This window comes from Nothobranchius furzeri, chromosome 13 (assembly GCF_043380555.1).
Source record: "Nothobranchius furzeri strain GRZ-AD chromosome 13, NfurGRZ-RIMD1, whole genome shotgun sequence".
NCBI classification, from domain to species: domain Eukaryota; kingdom Metazoa; phylum Chordata; class Actinopteri; order Cyprinodontiformes; family Nothobranchiidae; genus Nothobranchius; species Nothobranchius furzeri.
This window is the reverse complement of record NC_091753.1, coordinates 37,491,832-37,505,716: the sequence shown is the minus strand read 5'-3', so window position 1 is coordinate 37,505,716 and position 13,885 is coordinate 37,491,832.

Here is a 13,885-nt window from a genome sequence, read left to right as displayed (position 1 = left end):
CTGGCTTTAGTTTTCACCTGTAACTGGTTCATGAAGCGCAGGTCAAAAACTCACTCTGTTGGGGAACTTACATTGAATGTTTGCTTAAAAATACAGTGAAAAAAAGCTACAATTATCCTTTAGTCTCTGTTTTGCGTGCACGAACAATCCATTGTTAGCCTGATATGGTCCTCTAATGGTCACTCAGAGGTCATTTCAGTAAATGTTGTCTCCTCAGAAGCAAATTCAAGAAAATAAAAATTCAAGAGTAGCTCAAGTGCTGTGATGAATAGAACATAATATAATAGAATAGGCTTTATTGATCCCACAGTGGGGAAGTTCACTTGTTACAGCAGCACCAACACTTAAGAGAATAATTTGAAGAAAAAATAATAACAAAGGTACATGTATACACACATGGCATTAATGGCAGTTTATAAATCTGTCATTAATCTGTCATGAGCATACATAGGCCCTAATGAGATATTTAGTCTTTGTTTTCCTTTTTGGGAAAAAGTGATTTTTGGGAAATGCCAAAAGGCTGAGGTACAAAATTAACAGAAACAAAAAAGAACGAAACACCTCAAAGTTGGGTATTTTTTTGGCATATGAGGTAGATCGATGTGCGTAAGCGCCTCGCTACATCGGAGCAGATTTACAGAACAGCAGGAAAAGGGCTCCTCCTTTTGCACAGTTACATTTATAAGGGTTCTTTGATAAAGCGTCTGCTTAAGTCCAAATGTTGTGCAGTCGAAGGATGTTTAACAGTTTATTTATTGAAACTTATCTAATAAAAAAAAAAACTCTTAATCCACCAGATCTGGAATTCAGAAGAGTTCCCATCTGAGGCTTTAAGGTTTTGTTTAGTGGTCAAACATGACTCATCATCAACATCAAATCCAGAAATAAGAAATGTTTTCTTGTGTGTGAAAGAACTCAGATTAGAGAAAAAAACACTGTGCCCATTTTTATTTTCAAGCATTTAAATAAGTGTGGAATTTGAGGTGAGATTCCTAAAACTATCCCAATAACATTATGGAATTGTTCTTGTTTTTCATGTTTCAACTTCACTATCATCAGATTATAAAGTGTTTCAAGTTGTGTCAAAACCACGCCTCTTCTCCCATCTCATGAAGGTATTCTTAATTTTTGCTGTCATGTCTCTCAAAAGGTTCCTCTGAGTTTAAAAAGCTTCAATTTTATTCAGTGAGTGGAAAAAGATAAAAACAAGAAGCCAACAAACATAAAATAATCCAAAATGACATATCAAATGCCCAATCTGGATCATGTGGGGAAACCTCTAGTCTCTGCTCCACCTGACAGTGCTGTTTATGGAGAGAGGCCAGAGGTCGGATGTGACACATTGATCCTGCATTATCTCCACCAACCAACAGGAGGACTTTTAGAAAAGGTGTGTGTGTGTGTGTGAGAGTCGCAGTGTGTGTGTGCATTGTGTGCTTTAGCTGTTCCAACTTGCAGGATTCTCAGGAACAGCCCTGGCTGGAGTTTGCTGAAGTCATGCAGCGGCTGACAACAGTCGAGAGGTTTCTGGAACGACACATTAGCTCAGATTCCTTACCGGTCGCTGCGTTTCGATTACACTCATGATTTACTTATGGCAGTGTCTGCGGAGCGACCTAAATATTCACCAGCTAACTTTTTCCTGCACTACACTCAGACTTTGCACAAAGATGTTTTTTTTGTTGTGATATTTATGTCCTAATCTCTCGTTTAAAGCTGCTGGACTTTGGATCTGCAGTTCTTCCTAGCCTTAGCTCTCCCTGACTGGGCCCCTGCTCGTTGCCTGGCCTCGACCTTTAGTTACATACCAGTACACATAGCAGCAAGCACAAAGGGCAACGTGCACATGACAGATAAGCTCCAGACTCCCCAGTTTCTTATGTCTTCATATAAATACAAAGATATGGCACAATTTGTGACTTGCAACAAGAAACATGCAGGAAGGAACACCTAACAGAGGTCAAATAACACTACATACATATTAGTAAAGTTAAGTAAAAGACGTTAGTGCCAATAAAAAAAGCCTAATTGTGTTTGGAACTAATTTTGTTGAAGAAAATTTCTGAGGATTTAGGAAAAAACTGAAAATTTGTTAATAAAAGTTAAATTAATTAATAAATATCCAAAGACACTTTTTATATTATCATATGCCCAAATAGTTTGTCTTATTATTATTACTGATTCATGCTACTATTAATATAATTAGTGCCAGAAAATTACTGACAAAGTGCCACAAGGCAAAGTAGAAAATACATTTCTTGATGAAAGAAAATTTGAGAAACAACTAAAAGTTCTAATTAAAATCTAAAGCATATCAAACCACAGTTTGAGAATCAGCAGAGCTCTATCCCACAGACTTAAATCTCACCTTAAAGACTGAGAGCAACAGCTGCTCTGCAGATCTCTGAGTCCAAAATTCATCACAATGTTTATGAAAGTTCAAATCTGATTTATATAATGAAACAGGATTTCTGGTCACATGGCTGCACAGGAGGCCTTCATGGGTCATTGGGTCCAGTTTATTCATGCATGTCGTCAAAAATGATAAAGAAAAATGTGAAGAAGATAAAATCACTCATTAGTCAGCCACCAGGTTGCCTAGCAATAAAATAATCGCTTGGTCAGCTTGCTTCTCACACCAAACCCTCAGTCAGGAATCTTGCTGTGACCTTTGATTACCCTGTTCTTATACATTGTATTCTTCCTTCAATTTTTATTAATCTAAAATGTTTCTTTTTTAAATGTTTTTATTACAATATTTTGTAAATATCTTTTTTATTTATATTTGTTGTTCTTGTGAAGCACCTCAGGATTTTATTCTTGAGAGGTGCTTTATAAAAAATGGTTTCTCCTTCTTTTAATAATAACAACAATAATAATAATAATAATTTATAATAATAATAATAATAATAATAATAATAATAATAATATATAAGTATTTTTTAAATATTATCTGGATAAATCTGCTTAAAACTGAACAAAATGTTAATTTAGGACAGACAAAAGAAAGCTTATGCAACTGCACTTATGACAAAGTCTTTAATTCAAATGATCAAACCATCTCTCCAGGAGAAGAGCTCATATTGGAGCACTTATTCCCATGTGTGTGATGTCTCGAGTCTAAACGAATTAAAAGTTATATGAATCTGGTTGTGGCTCAGCAGCATTTCTTCAGTTATATGGTTTCACATTTTGCCTGCTTGTCTGTACAAGCTGCATTCAGTCAGGAAGAATCGTGTATTTCTGTGGTGTCCAATAACTAGGTTGCTCACCTTGCACTTCCTCCTGAGCTCAATTTACATGCCCAGGCTTTTCCAAAAATTTCACATAGAAACAACAACAACAAACCAAATATAACTTCCAGAGCTGAGGCATCATATAGAAATTCTGGTTCCCCACTGGTTGATATCTGGTCTTCCAGAGTCAGTTCTCTCTTGTCAGAGATATCATCTAACTGAGCAGCTCTCTGTAGTGGATCTTAGTGAATGGGCACATAATACCAGTTATAATAGAGGCCAAACCCTACAGAAGAACACTAATGTCACAATACTAACAATCATTTTTAAAGCTTGATTTAAAAGAAAAATGTAATCTCTTTAGCATCCTAATGGTATCCTTTAGCGGGAAAATGGGACAATTTAAAGATTTTATCGGTGTAACTTGATGCAGGATAATATTCCGCTTCCTGTTGGTAACAAAGCAGTGGTGTTTTAAAAACATCCCATAGCCTAAATGACAAAAATAAAATAAAATACGTGAAAATAATTGCTGACTGAGTTTCTGTTGCTTGTTTTCTAAAATAAATAAATAAATTAATTAATTTAAAAAAATCCATGATGTGGGGTGACCATATTTGGATTTACAAAGATAAATGACAATTGGTCTTCTCAGGGGCCTGCACCTGCTGATGACATTATTTTACAGCAACACCATGCCATGTTCCATGCCACCATTGTCAAGGTGGCCGACCAGAGCTGCGGCTGCCTGTTGTGGCAACAACCCTCAAACCCACTGGTGGACACCAGCAGTTAGGGATGTTGTCAAACTGAAGAAATAGTCATATGGGGTCTTTTTGGCCTATGGGACTCCAGAGGCAGCAGATAGGTACTGGCAGTCCAAGCGGAATGTGGCTCGGGTGGTTGCGAAGACAAATACTCAGGCATGGGAGGAGTTTGGTGAGACCATGGAGCAACGTTTCCGTACGATTTTGACGGGATTCTGGTCCACCATCTGGCACCTCAGGAGGGGAAAGCAGTGCACTACCAACAATGTTTATAGTGGGGACGGTGTGCTGCTGACCTCGACTCAGGACAGAGTGGGTGGAGTATTTCGAAGACATTCTCAATCTCACTGGTACGTCTTCAAGTAAGGAAGCAGGGTTTGGGGACTTTGGGTTGGGTTCTCCAATCTCTGGAGCCGAGATCACAGAGGTGGTCATAAAGCTTCTTGGTGGCAAGGGGTGGATGAGATCCGCCCAGAGTTCCGGCTCTGGATGTTGTGTGGCTCTTTTGGTTGATGCAGCTCTACAATATTGCACTGGGTGCAGCTCCACTGGATTGGCTGACCGGACTGGTGGTCCCCTTATTTAAAAAGGGGGGACCACAGAATATGCTCCAACTACAAGGAGGATCACACTCCTGAGCCTCTCTGGGAAAGTTAATACAGGAGTTTTGGAGAGAAGGGTCTGTCGCATAGTTAAACCGCGGATCCAGGAGGAACAGAATGATTTTCGTCCTGGCCGTGGAACACTGGACCAGCTCTATACCCTTAGGGGGTCCTGGAGGGTGTGTGGGAGTTCGCCCAGTCTACATGTGTTCTGTAGATTTAGAAAAGGTGTTTGACCATGTCCCTTAGGAGGCCCTTGGTGGTTACTCTGGGAGTATGGGGTACCAGGCCCTTTGAGACAGGATGTTAGGTCCCTGTATGACCGGTGTCAGAGCTTGATCCTCATTGCCGGCAGTAAGTGGGACTTGTTTCTGGTTAGAGTTGGACTCCATCAAGGCTGCCCTTTGTCACAGATTCTGTTCATAACTTTTATGGACAGGATTTCTAGGTGCAGCCAAGATGTTTAGGGGATCTGTATTGGTGGCCTAGGGATAAAGGCTCTGCATTTTGCAGATGATGTGGTCCTGTTGGCTTCATCTGAATGTGATCACGAACCTTCGCTGGAGGTTTGCAGCCGAGTGTGAAGCAGCTAGGATGAGAATCAGCTCCTCTAAATCCGAGACCATGGTCTTGAGTCGGAAAACGGTAGAATGCCTTCTCCAGGTCAGCGATGAGGTCCTTCCCCAAGTGGAGGAGTTTAAGTATCTCAGGGTCTTGTTCAAAAGTGAGGGAAAGATGTAGCATGAGATTCTTAGGCAGATTGTTGCTGCCTCTACAGTACTCTTTGGGCGTTGTATCGGTTTGTCATGGTGAAGAGAGAGCTTTTCTGGAAGGCTGAGCTCTCGATTTACTGGTCGATCTACGTTCCTCCCTTAACCTATAATTACGAGCTTTGGCTAGTGACCGATAGAACGAGATCATGGATGCAGTCGGCCAAAATTGGTTTTCTCCAAGATATTTTATTTTATTACAAGTTTATTTTGGCACAACTTGTAAAGTACAAATAATAAATGAATAAAACAAAACCAAGACTCTTCACTTAAGTCTTGCTATCTGAAGATCTTTATAAATGTTTTGTCACCATAGCTGCAATACACAGAAAATAATAAACTACGTTACTAATAAACACATCTTAGCATCATGCGTAGTGAGAATGAGATTCAGCTGCTGTTGAAGACAAAAGAAACATGGCACTAACTAACTTAAACTGAAGTAGTTGGGATTTTGCACAGAAAATGTTTAAAATACATGTTAGGAGATATGTGAAGTTAGTAACCTTAAATATTTATATATATATATATATATATATATATATATATATATATATATATATATATATATATATATATATATATCAGTATCAGCTATATTGTTGTTGGAAATTAAGAGTTGACAATATCGGTGTATCTGACATCAGTAAAGTAAAAGCCAATATCGAGCATCACTGTTTAAAACTGATTAATATTTGCAAACATAACTTCTATGGATAAAGAATCCATTTTATGGAAATCTCACAATTTTTACGTGCTACAGCTTCTTTTAGATTTCGATCCATTATTTAAGCAAAGATGTTTGATTATTTCAGTATTTCAATATAACCTGTAGTGTCGGCCTTCCGCTGTGTAGCACCTAATGACATGAAGTCATCCTCTCACTAAATCCTGCTCTAATGTCATTACTCTTTGTTGAAGGTACAAACTGTCATCAAACTATGCGTATTGACCTTTTCTGCTGGGCCACTGGAATATGAAGGGGGGCTGAATGTGATTGAAGTGCAGTCAACAGAGAGCGACAGGATCGACCTGAGTATTTCCTTTAAAAAAAGCTTCTCTAATCTGCTGGTTAGACCAGGTCAAAGGATTAAATGGCTGCTTTTCAGTGACCATCCTGTCTGACCTTATTACACGTAACCCAGCCCAGTCCTTGAGACAAATTGTCCTCCTGTTTCTGGAGAAGAAGTAATTTGGACTAAAACATTTTAAAGAAGTTTAAAATCCTTGTGTCGTCTTGTCAAAAGAGAAATTGTTAGCGGTATAAAATGTATAACCACACACAGTTTTTTTTTGTGTCTTGAAAAAAGGGACTAGGCTGTACTGCTTTAGGAGTTAATCCAAGTTATGTGAATAATGCATCAGTACCAGCCTTACAGTATCACAGTCCAGCGCTCAGGTCTGCATGACTGAACACAAACCCGGTGAACTCAGAAGGCTCTGCTAACACATCCCGAGAGAGATGATCCACTCAGAAGTCCTGTTTCAGACCAAATGTCATTTCCTGTTCAAGGAAGAGGAGTGAAACAGCCAGAAGTTTGACTGAAGAGGCCAGTGGCGAAGCGTCATCCTGTGAGAGGCTGCAGTCTCTGTTAATGTGGACCATGTGCTCCAAGAGAACAAGACTGGGACGAGTCGGTCCTGCTCCTCGTGGGCAACTGTTGACAATTTCCTCAAGTATGAGTAGGAAGCACAAAGAGACACAAACACACATGAATAGACACAAGGATGATTTTGGATTTCATTTTCTCCACCCACCCATTTCTAGGTAAACCCGCAGCATTCCTCAACTTCTTCAGAGTCAAGCCCTTGGTGTATGTCGGATATGGTTGGCATCCTATGATGTTTAAACCACCATGTTAAGCCATGTTCAGGCTAAGAACCATGGCTTCAGATTTGGATGCTAAGCTTTCTGCTAGAGACAACGAATAAGTGTGAACATGGAGAACACTACAAACCACACTGGGTGGAAGCTGTTGTGTGTTTCATAGCTAAAATATAAAATAAAATGTCTGAAGTTAATTAAACAAAATGCAATAAAACCAAGCCCCCACAATGCGGCTCTAAAATTGAGGCAAACCCAGAAATGAAATACTGTAAAATGCAGTTCCACCCTCATCCGCTGGGGGCTGGTGTCAGAAGTGAGCAAATCCTCATGGACTCCCATGTTAAAAATACCAATTTCACAGCAGAAATAAACATGTTTACAGCCTGGTACCAAAACATGTTTTTTGTTTAAATGATCTAGTTTACACTCATGACAACTCTGGGGGGGGTGAATTTTTTCTCACTCTTCTGTTTAAGTGTATTAAAAGCATCGATTAAAAGCCTAAAATTCTGTATAATTAATGAGCATCCGACCCACGTGACCACAGAGCTAGCTCCGTGGGAAGGCCTCAGTAGAGCCTCGGTCTGGCTTGGAAACTGCTCCGGGATTTTGAGTCTCTGTGTTTGTGTATTCTTTTTTGGATATTTTTTGTGCAATTGTTGGACAAAATGACTTGCTGTGGCATTAATTGCACTAATAGAGCGTCCAAGGAGTCTCCACTTCATTTTTTCGGTAAGTAAAATTATATTTATGTATTTTAGGTCACTGCCGATCTCTCCGGGTACTCTGGCTTCCTCCCACAGTCCAAAAACATGACTGTTAGGTTGATTGGTCTGTCTAAATTGTCCTTAGGTGTGAGTGTGTGTGTGCATGATTGTTTGTCCTGTGTGTCTCTGTGTTGCCCTGCAATGGACTGGCTTTCTGTCCAGGGTGTAACCCGTCTGATTGCCCGTTGACCGCTGGAGATAGGCACCAGCTCCCCCCGCGACCCTGCGTGGACAAGCGGGTTCAGAAAATGGATGGAAGGTCACTGCCGAGCTGAGCTTAGATTTTAACATGTACTGTTTAACCATGAAATTTAAATGTAATAGCGTAAAACCCAGTACATTTAACATAATGCTGCACTTTAGAAAATGGGTTGAAATATAACATGTTGGTGGAGCTGGGTTCCGACTATCGGCTTGTGGAGCTCTCAGGAGACCGATGTTTTCCACCCGTTTCTCCCCTCCCCGCAGCTCGGCGCATCTCTGTCTGATCACGGCTTCTGTCTGCTGCGCGGACTGCCGGCTGGGTCTCCCCGCAGCTCGGCGCATCTCTGTCTGATCTCGGCTTTTGTTTGCTGCGCGGGCTGCCGGCTTGTGGAGCTCTGGGATGGAAACCTTTCCACCCGGTTCTCCCCAGTGGCAGCTCTGCGCATCTCAGATTGCAGCAGCGCTTGTCTGCTGTGAGGCTGCCGGCTTGTGGAGGTCTCCGAGGTCCTCTGTGTTCCACCCGGTTTTACCCAGCGGTCAGCCCGGCGTATCTCTGACTCAGAAGCTCTGGTGTTGTGTACAGTTAACTCCGGTTGTAGCTAGGTTGCTACCTCCGTTAGCTTAGCTCCCACCTCCGCGTTAGCTTTGGGTTAGCCAGGGTTAGCTTCAGGTTAGCTTGTAGCTAGTTCGACCGGGTGTCGTCAGTTGATCCCAGCCTTACAGCCCCACCCTCAGCTCCTCCTCTCTTCCCTTTTATGGAATTGTCTGGGCTTGACGGAACCTGTGACACGGTCAAAATGGCGGTGGTGGCCACCTCCCATTTGGCCTCAAAAACGTGATATTGGAGCCTATGGAAAGGAATTGTCCAGTATATTTATGTTGATGAATAAAACCTGCAGCAGAACTTTTCTTTTGACTTCATACAAACTCTAGAACTAAAGCAGAAGGAAAAACAACATGAAATCTTTATTTAAATCAAATGAGAACAGGACAACTTTATTTACTGTGTAGTAGAAGAGCACCAGACCATCAAGCTAGCCAACATTCGGGGCTTAACACACGCACACACACACACGCGCGCACACACACACACACGTGACACACACTAGTCAACATCATATATGTCTTATACCACATAATTTTTAATCTGAAGCTACATATTAAGCATTTTCAGGGCAGAGTATTGTTCCTGTTAGTGTTTAGTGTGAGATGATAGTAAATATTCCCTTTCTTTCTCCAACAACTTTACCTAACTTTACCTTTACCTTAAGCTAACTTTAGTCAAACCAGCAGCACAACAAATATTTTCAAATAAGACTCACAAACCTGAGTCAACACCAGTCTCATCAAAGCTGGGGTTCTGTCACCGTACTTTTGGTCTAAAAAACGTCCTTATGTCCATCTCACTCATGCTTTTCAGGCAGAGACTGCAGAAGAAGCCGGCTGCTGAAGGGCTTCTTCTTCAGTGGTGGAGGCTCAGGCAGGCTGTATACAAACTACTGCCAGCTGCTCCCTCTCTGCTGGACTTTGGTACTGCATGTTACTTCCGCGATTTAGATCCGGGGCTTTCTATGAAACATCCGGGGCTTCAGCCCAAGTAGCTGGGCCTAACGCCACCCCTGTCCGCCCCTCCAAAAACTTGCATCCACACCACCTCATTTAAAAAAAACTCTGTCCACACGTACCCGGATAAATACGTTGTTAAGGACATGCCAGACCTGTAGGCGGCAGTACTTCCCCCGTTGTTAACCTCGTCCTTCGTCTGTGGTCTTCCGCAAGGAGCAGTAATTCCGCTTGCAAAAACAAACAAGCAAAAAGCGCTTGGACAATTGAAAGCGAGCGCAGCTCTGAGGGCATCCATGCTGTCGGCTAGTGTAAACACAGGTCGCACACGTCATGTCAGCATTTTTTTCGCAGAAAGTGACATTGCGGACCTTAAAACTCCGATTTTGTCTGTTCACCCGCAGACACCCAAAACGGAGAAAACGCAGATCTTCACTTTGGCTGGAGTTTTTAAAAAGATCCGCTTTGTGTGAAAAAACGCCGTTTTCGTGTGGATGACAGGCCAAAACGTAGAAAAATATCTACGTTTTGGCAGATCCCCAGCTACGTGTGGACAGGGCCTGTGTCTCTCCTCTGCCCCTACCTCCCTGACTGTGTCTCTGCCCTGCCTGATTAGTCTTTACTGTTCTCACCTGCCCCGTGTTAATGCCCATGTGTTCCTGATTTTCCCCTGTGTTTTTATACCTCCCTTCTTGTGTCAGTCTTTGTCGGATCATTGTTTGTTGTCGGCATTGTTTTTGTTCTGCCGTTCCCGCTCTGCCATTAAAACTACTTTTATTTCATCCGTGCCTGCATTCCTGCCTCCTGATCTTCTCCACCACACATGGTCCGCCGCCATCCACACCCTCAATGTGACAACAGTGATATGATAAATGATGACGGTTTCATATTCTTTTTAGATTTCTATAAAGCATTCGATTCAGTGGAACACCAATTAATCTTCTCAGTTCTATAGAACATCTTGGCTTTGGAGTTAAGTTTACCAATTTAATCAGAGGATTGTATCAGAATATCAGCAGCTGTGTTTCATTACCCAGAGGTACCACTCCCAGGTTCACTGTCTCTGTGGGCATTCCACAAGGATGTCCAATTTCTCCTTGCCTTTTCATATTAGTTAGTGAAATGTGCGCAATCTACTTAAAAAGTTGTGTGGATCTAAAGAAGTTAAATGTCCTTGGCACAGAGTTGATCATAAGTCAATTTACAGATGACACCATGCTTTTCTTGAAAAATTATTAATAAATTCCTATTGCTATTGATAAAATAAAGTTATTCTCTGCAGCCTCTGAGCTTGAGCTAAATAGAAAAAATGCAAACTACTGTCTATTCATGACTCCCCTCTAAAATAAATTTGTAACATTCCCATCAATTCAGAAATATATCTAGGAACATATATTTCTAAAGACCAACGATTTCACCTAAGGACAGACATAACTAATAAACTTAATGAAATGAAATCCAAACTAAATATTTGGCTTCAGAGGAATCTCTCCATATTAGGGAGCATTTATTTAACCAAAATGGAAAGTATATCTAGATTAGTTTGTCCAACCTGTAGTACAGCAATTTCAAACGACTTAATTAAAAAAATTAACACCATCAATTTCAACTTCATTTGGAGGAACAAGCCACACTATCAAGAAGGTCAAAGGATCAAATGGTCAAAGAAATTAAAGATGGAGGCTTAAAAGTAATAGATTTTAATTCCCTTAATGGAACACTCAAAATTAATTGGCTACAATCTTGGCTCAAGTACCCAAACGCTTTCTGGTATTCTATCCCAAATCATATATTTAACAAAATAGGTCTAAAAATTTTACTGTTATCAGATTTTTATATAAACAAACTTCCCACTAAATTATCAGAGTTCCACAAACAAGTACTAATGTATTGGAAGCTGTTGTATGTAAATAATTATTCCCCTCACTCTTCTATAATTTGGAACAATAGATATATATTATGCTGAAATAGGTCACTATTTTATGAAGATTGGATGAATAGAAAAATATGGTCTGTTGTACACTTGATGAAAGATAATGGTGAACTACTAAGGTACGAGGAATTTTGTCTTAAATATAACTTTAGCCCTCCTAAATCTGATTTTATAAAATTATCAAAAGCACTTCCTAAAGAGGTGGTTTTCCATTATTCAACACCAACTTATAATTCCACAGTATGGCTCTATCTCCATCCAAGGTATTCCCCTTATTGATAAAAAGTGTACCAACCAATTTATTAGACAATGTTTTACTGATCAACTGTACCCTTGTATAGTCAATGTATAGTCAACAAGAACAACATAATTTACAAATTTGGTAAAAGCTCCATTAATAAACTAAGAACTCTTTTTTTAAAACTTCCTATTCAACCTAAAGTCGAAGAAACACATTTTAAAATGTTAAACAATGTCTGTCCCTCTAAGGAACTTCTCAGAAAACGTTTTAACATTGATGATAATTCCTGTACCTTTTGTGAGAAGGAGGCTGAAACAACTGATCATATATTCTTTGAATGCAACAAGACACGGACATTTTGGAACTTTTTTGAGGACTGGATTCAACCTCAAATTGAAATTCCACGTGACGTCCCATTTCAAGAGATGATGTCACCTTTGGAATTCTCCTTCAAACAAAGAACCAAGAACTCTGCTACAATCTAGTTCTCTGTCTGGCAATTTTTTTTACACATAAACAAAAAATACGAAATCATCCCCTATTTTCAATGCATTTGTAAATGATTTTAATTTGTATCTAAAATCCCTTAAATGTTATAAAGATAACGGCTATGACGATATGTATAAACTATTGTGTAAACTTCCTAGAATTGTACAGTAATCCCTTGCATTGTTTATTCTTTTTTCTCCCCCTTTTTCAGCCTGTTCAAATGTCATGTGAATACATTTGCATGTTTGCCTTATTTGTACTGTAAATAAGCTTGTTTTGTAATAAAAAATATAAAATAAAAAAGATACACGGGAGGTGCCCCATACAGCACAGTATTTTAAAAGGATGGCAGATCACAAGCCAGCAGCTACTTTGGGGGCAAATTTCAAGATTAAATGTAAGTCAACTAATTGTAGCTGTCGGGCTGATATCTAAAATGTTATTTTTTTTTTTTATATCCAAAGCAGTTAGCTATGGTTGGTTAGTAGCTTAGTAGTTGCAGCTTCTCGCTTACATATTTAATTTAACCAATATATACACATTTTTAAAAGTAAAAGGCTCGTTATATATTTATATTGAAACCAATACATATAAATTATAACGTTACCTCGTGTGTCATGTGACATGGCCGTTGCGGAAGTCGCAGTCACATGAGGTAAGTCTGTTCCATTCATCGACATATACACTGGACAATTCGTTTCTATAGGCTCCAATAATAAGTTTTTAAGCCAAAATGGGAGGTGGCTACCAGCGCCATTTTGACCGTGTCACAAGTTCCATCAAGCCCAGACAATTCCATAAAAGGGAAAAGAGGTGGAGATGAGGGTGGGGCTGTAAGGCTGGGATCAAATGACGACACCCATCGAACTGAAGCGATGTAGCTACAAGCTAACCCAAAGCTAACACAGAGGTGGGAGCTAAGCTAACGGAGGTAGCTACCTAGTTACAACCGGAGTTAACTGTGCACAACACCAGAGCTTCTGAGTCAGAGATACGCCTGGCTGACCGCTGGGTAAAACTGGTTAGAACACAGAGGTCTCTCGAGAGCTCCACAAGCTGGTGTCGGTACAAGATCTGCTCGGGTGCAAAATCGGCTCGGGGTCCGTCGACTGCCGATGACGTCAAAGTAGTTGATTGGCTGAACATGAACCTTACGGAATTATGTAATCACGTTACGTTGTAATCACATTACGTTGGTCCAGGCAAATCTTTCTGTTGGAAAGATGGACAACTTTTACAAAGAAATCCATCATTACCTCTTTGAAAATACACTTTTAGCACAGAGCTGCATGTATATTAGGGCTGAACGATTAACTGCATGTGCAATTAAATTGCGATGTGACACAAGGAGATTTTCTAATCGCAAAGGCTGCAATTTGGCAGCGAGTGGTTAGCGCAATGCTAATGTACGTGGAAAAACCCATAGGAATGCTAATACTAATATCACCGATTACATTATTATAAATTATGAAGTAGAAACGTGCC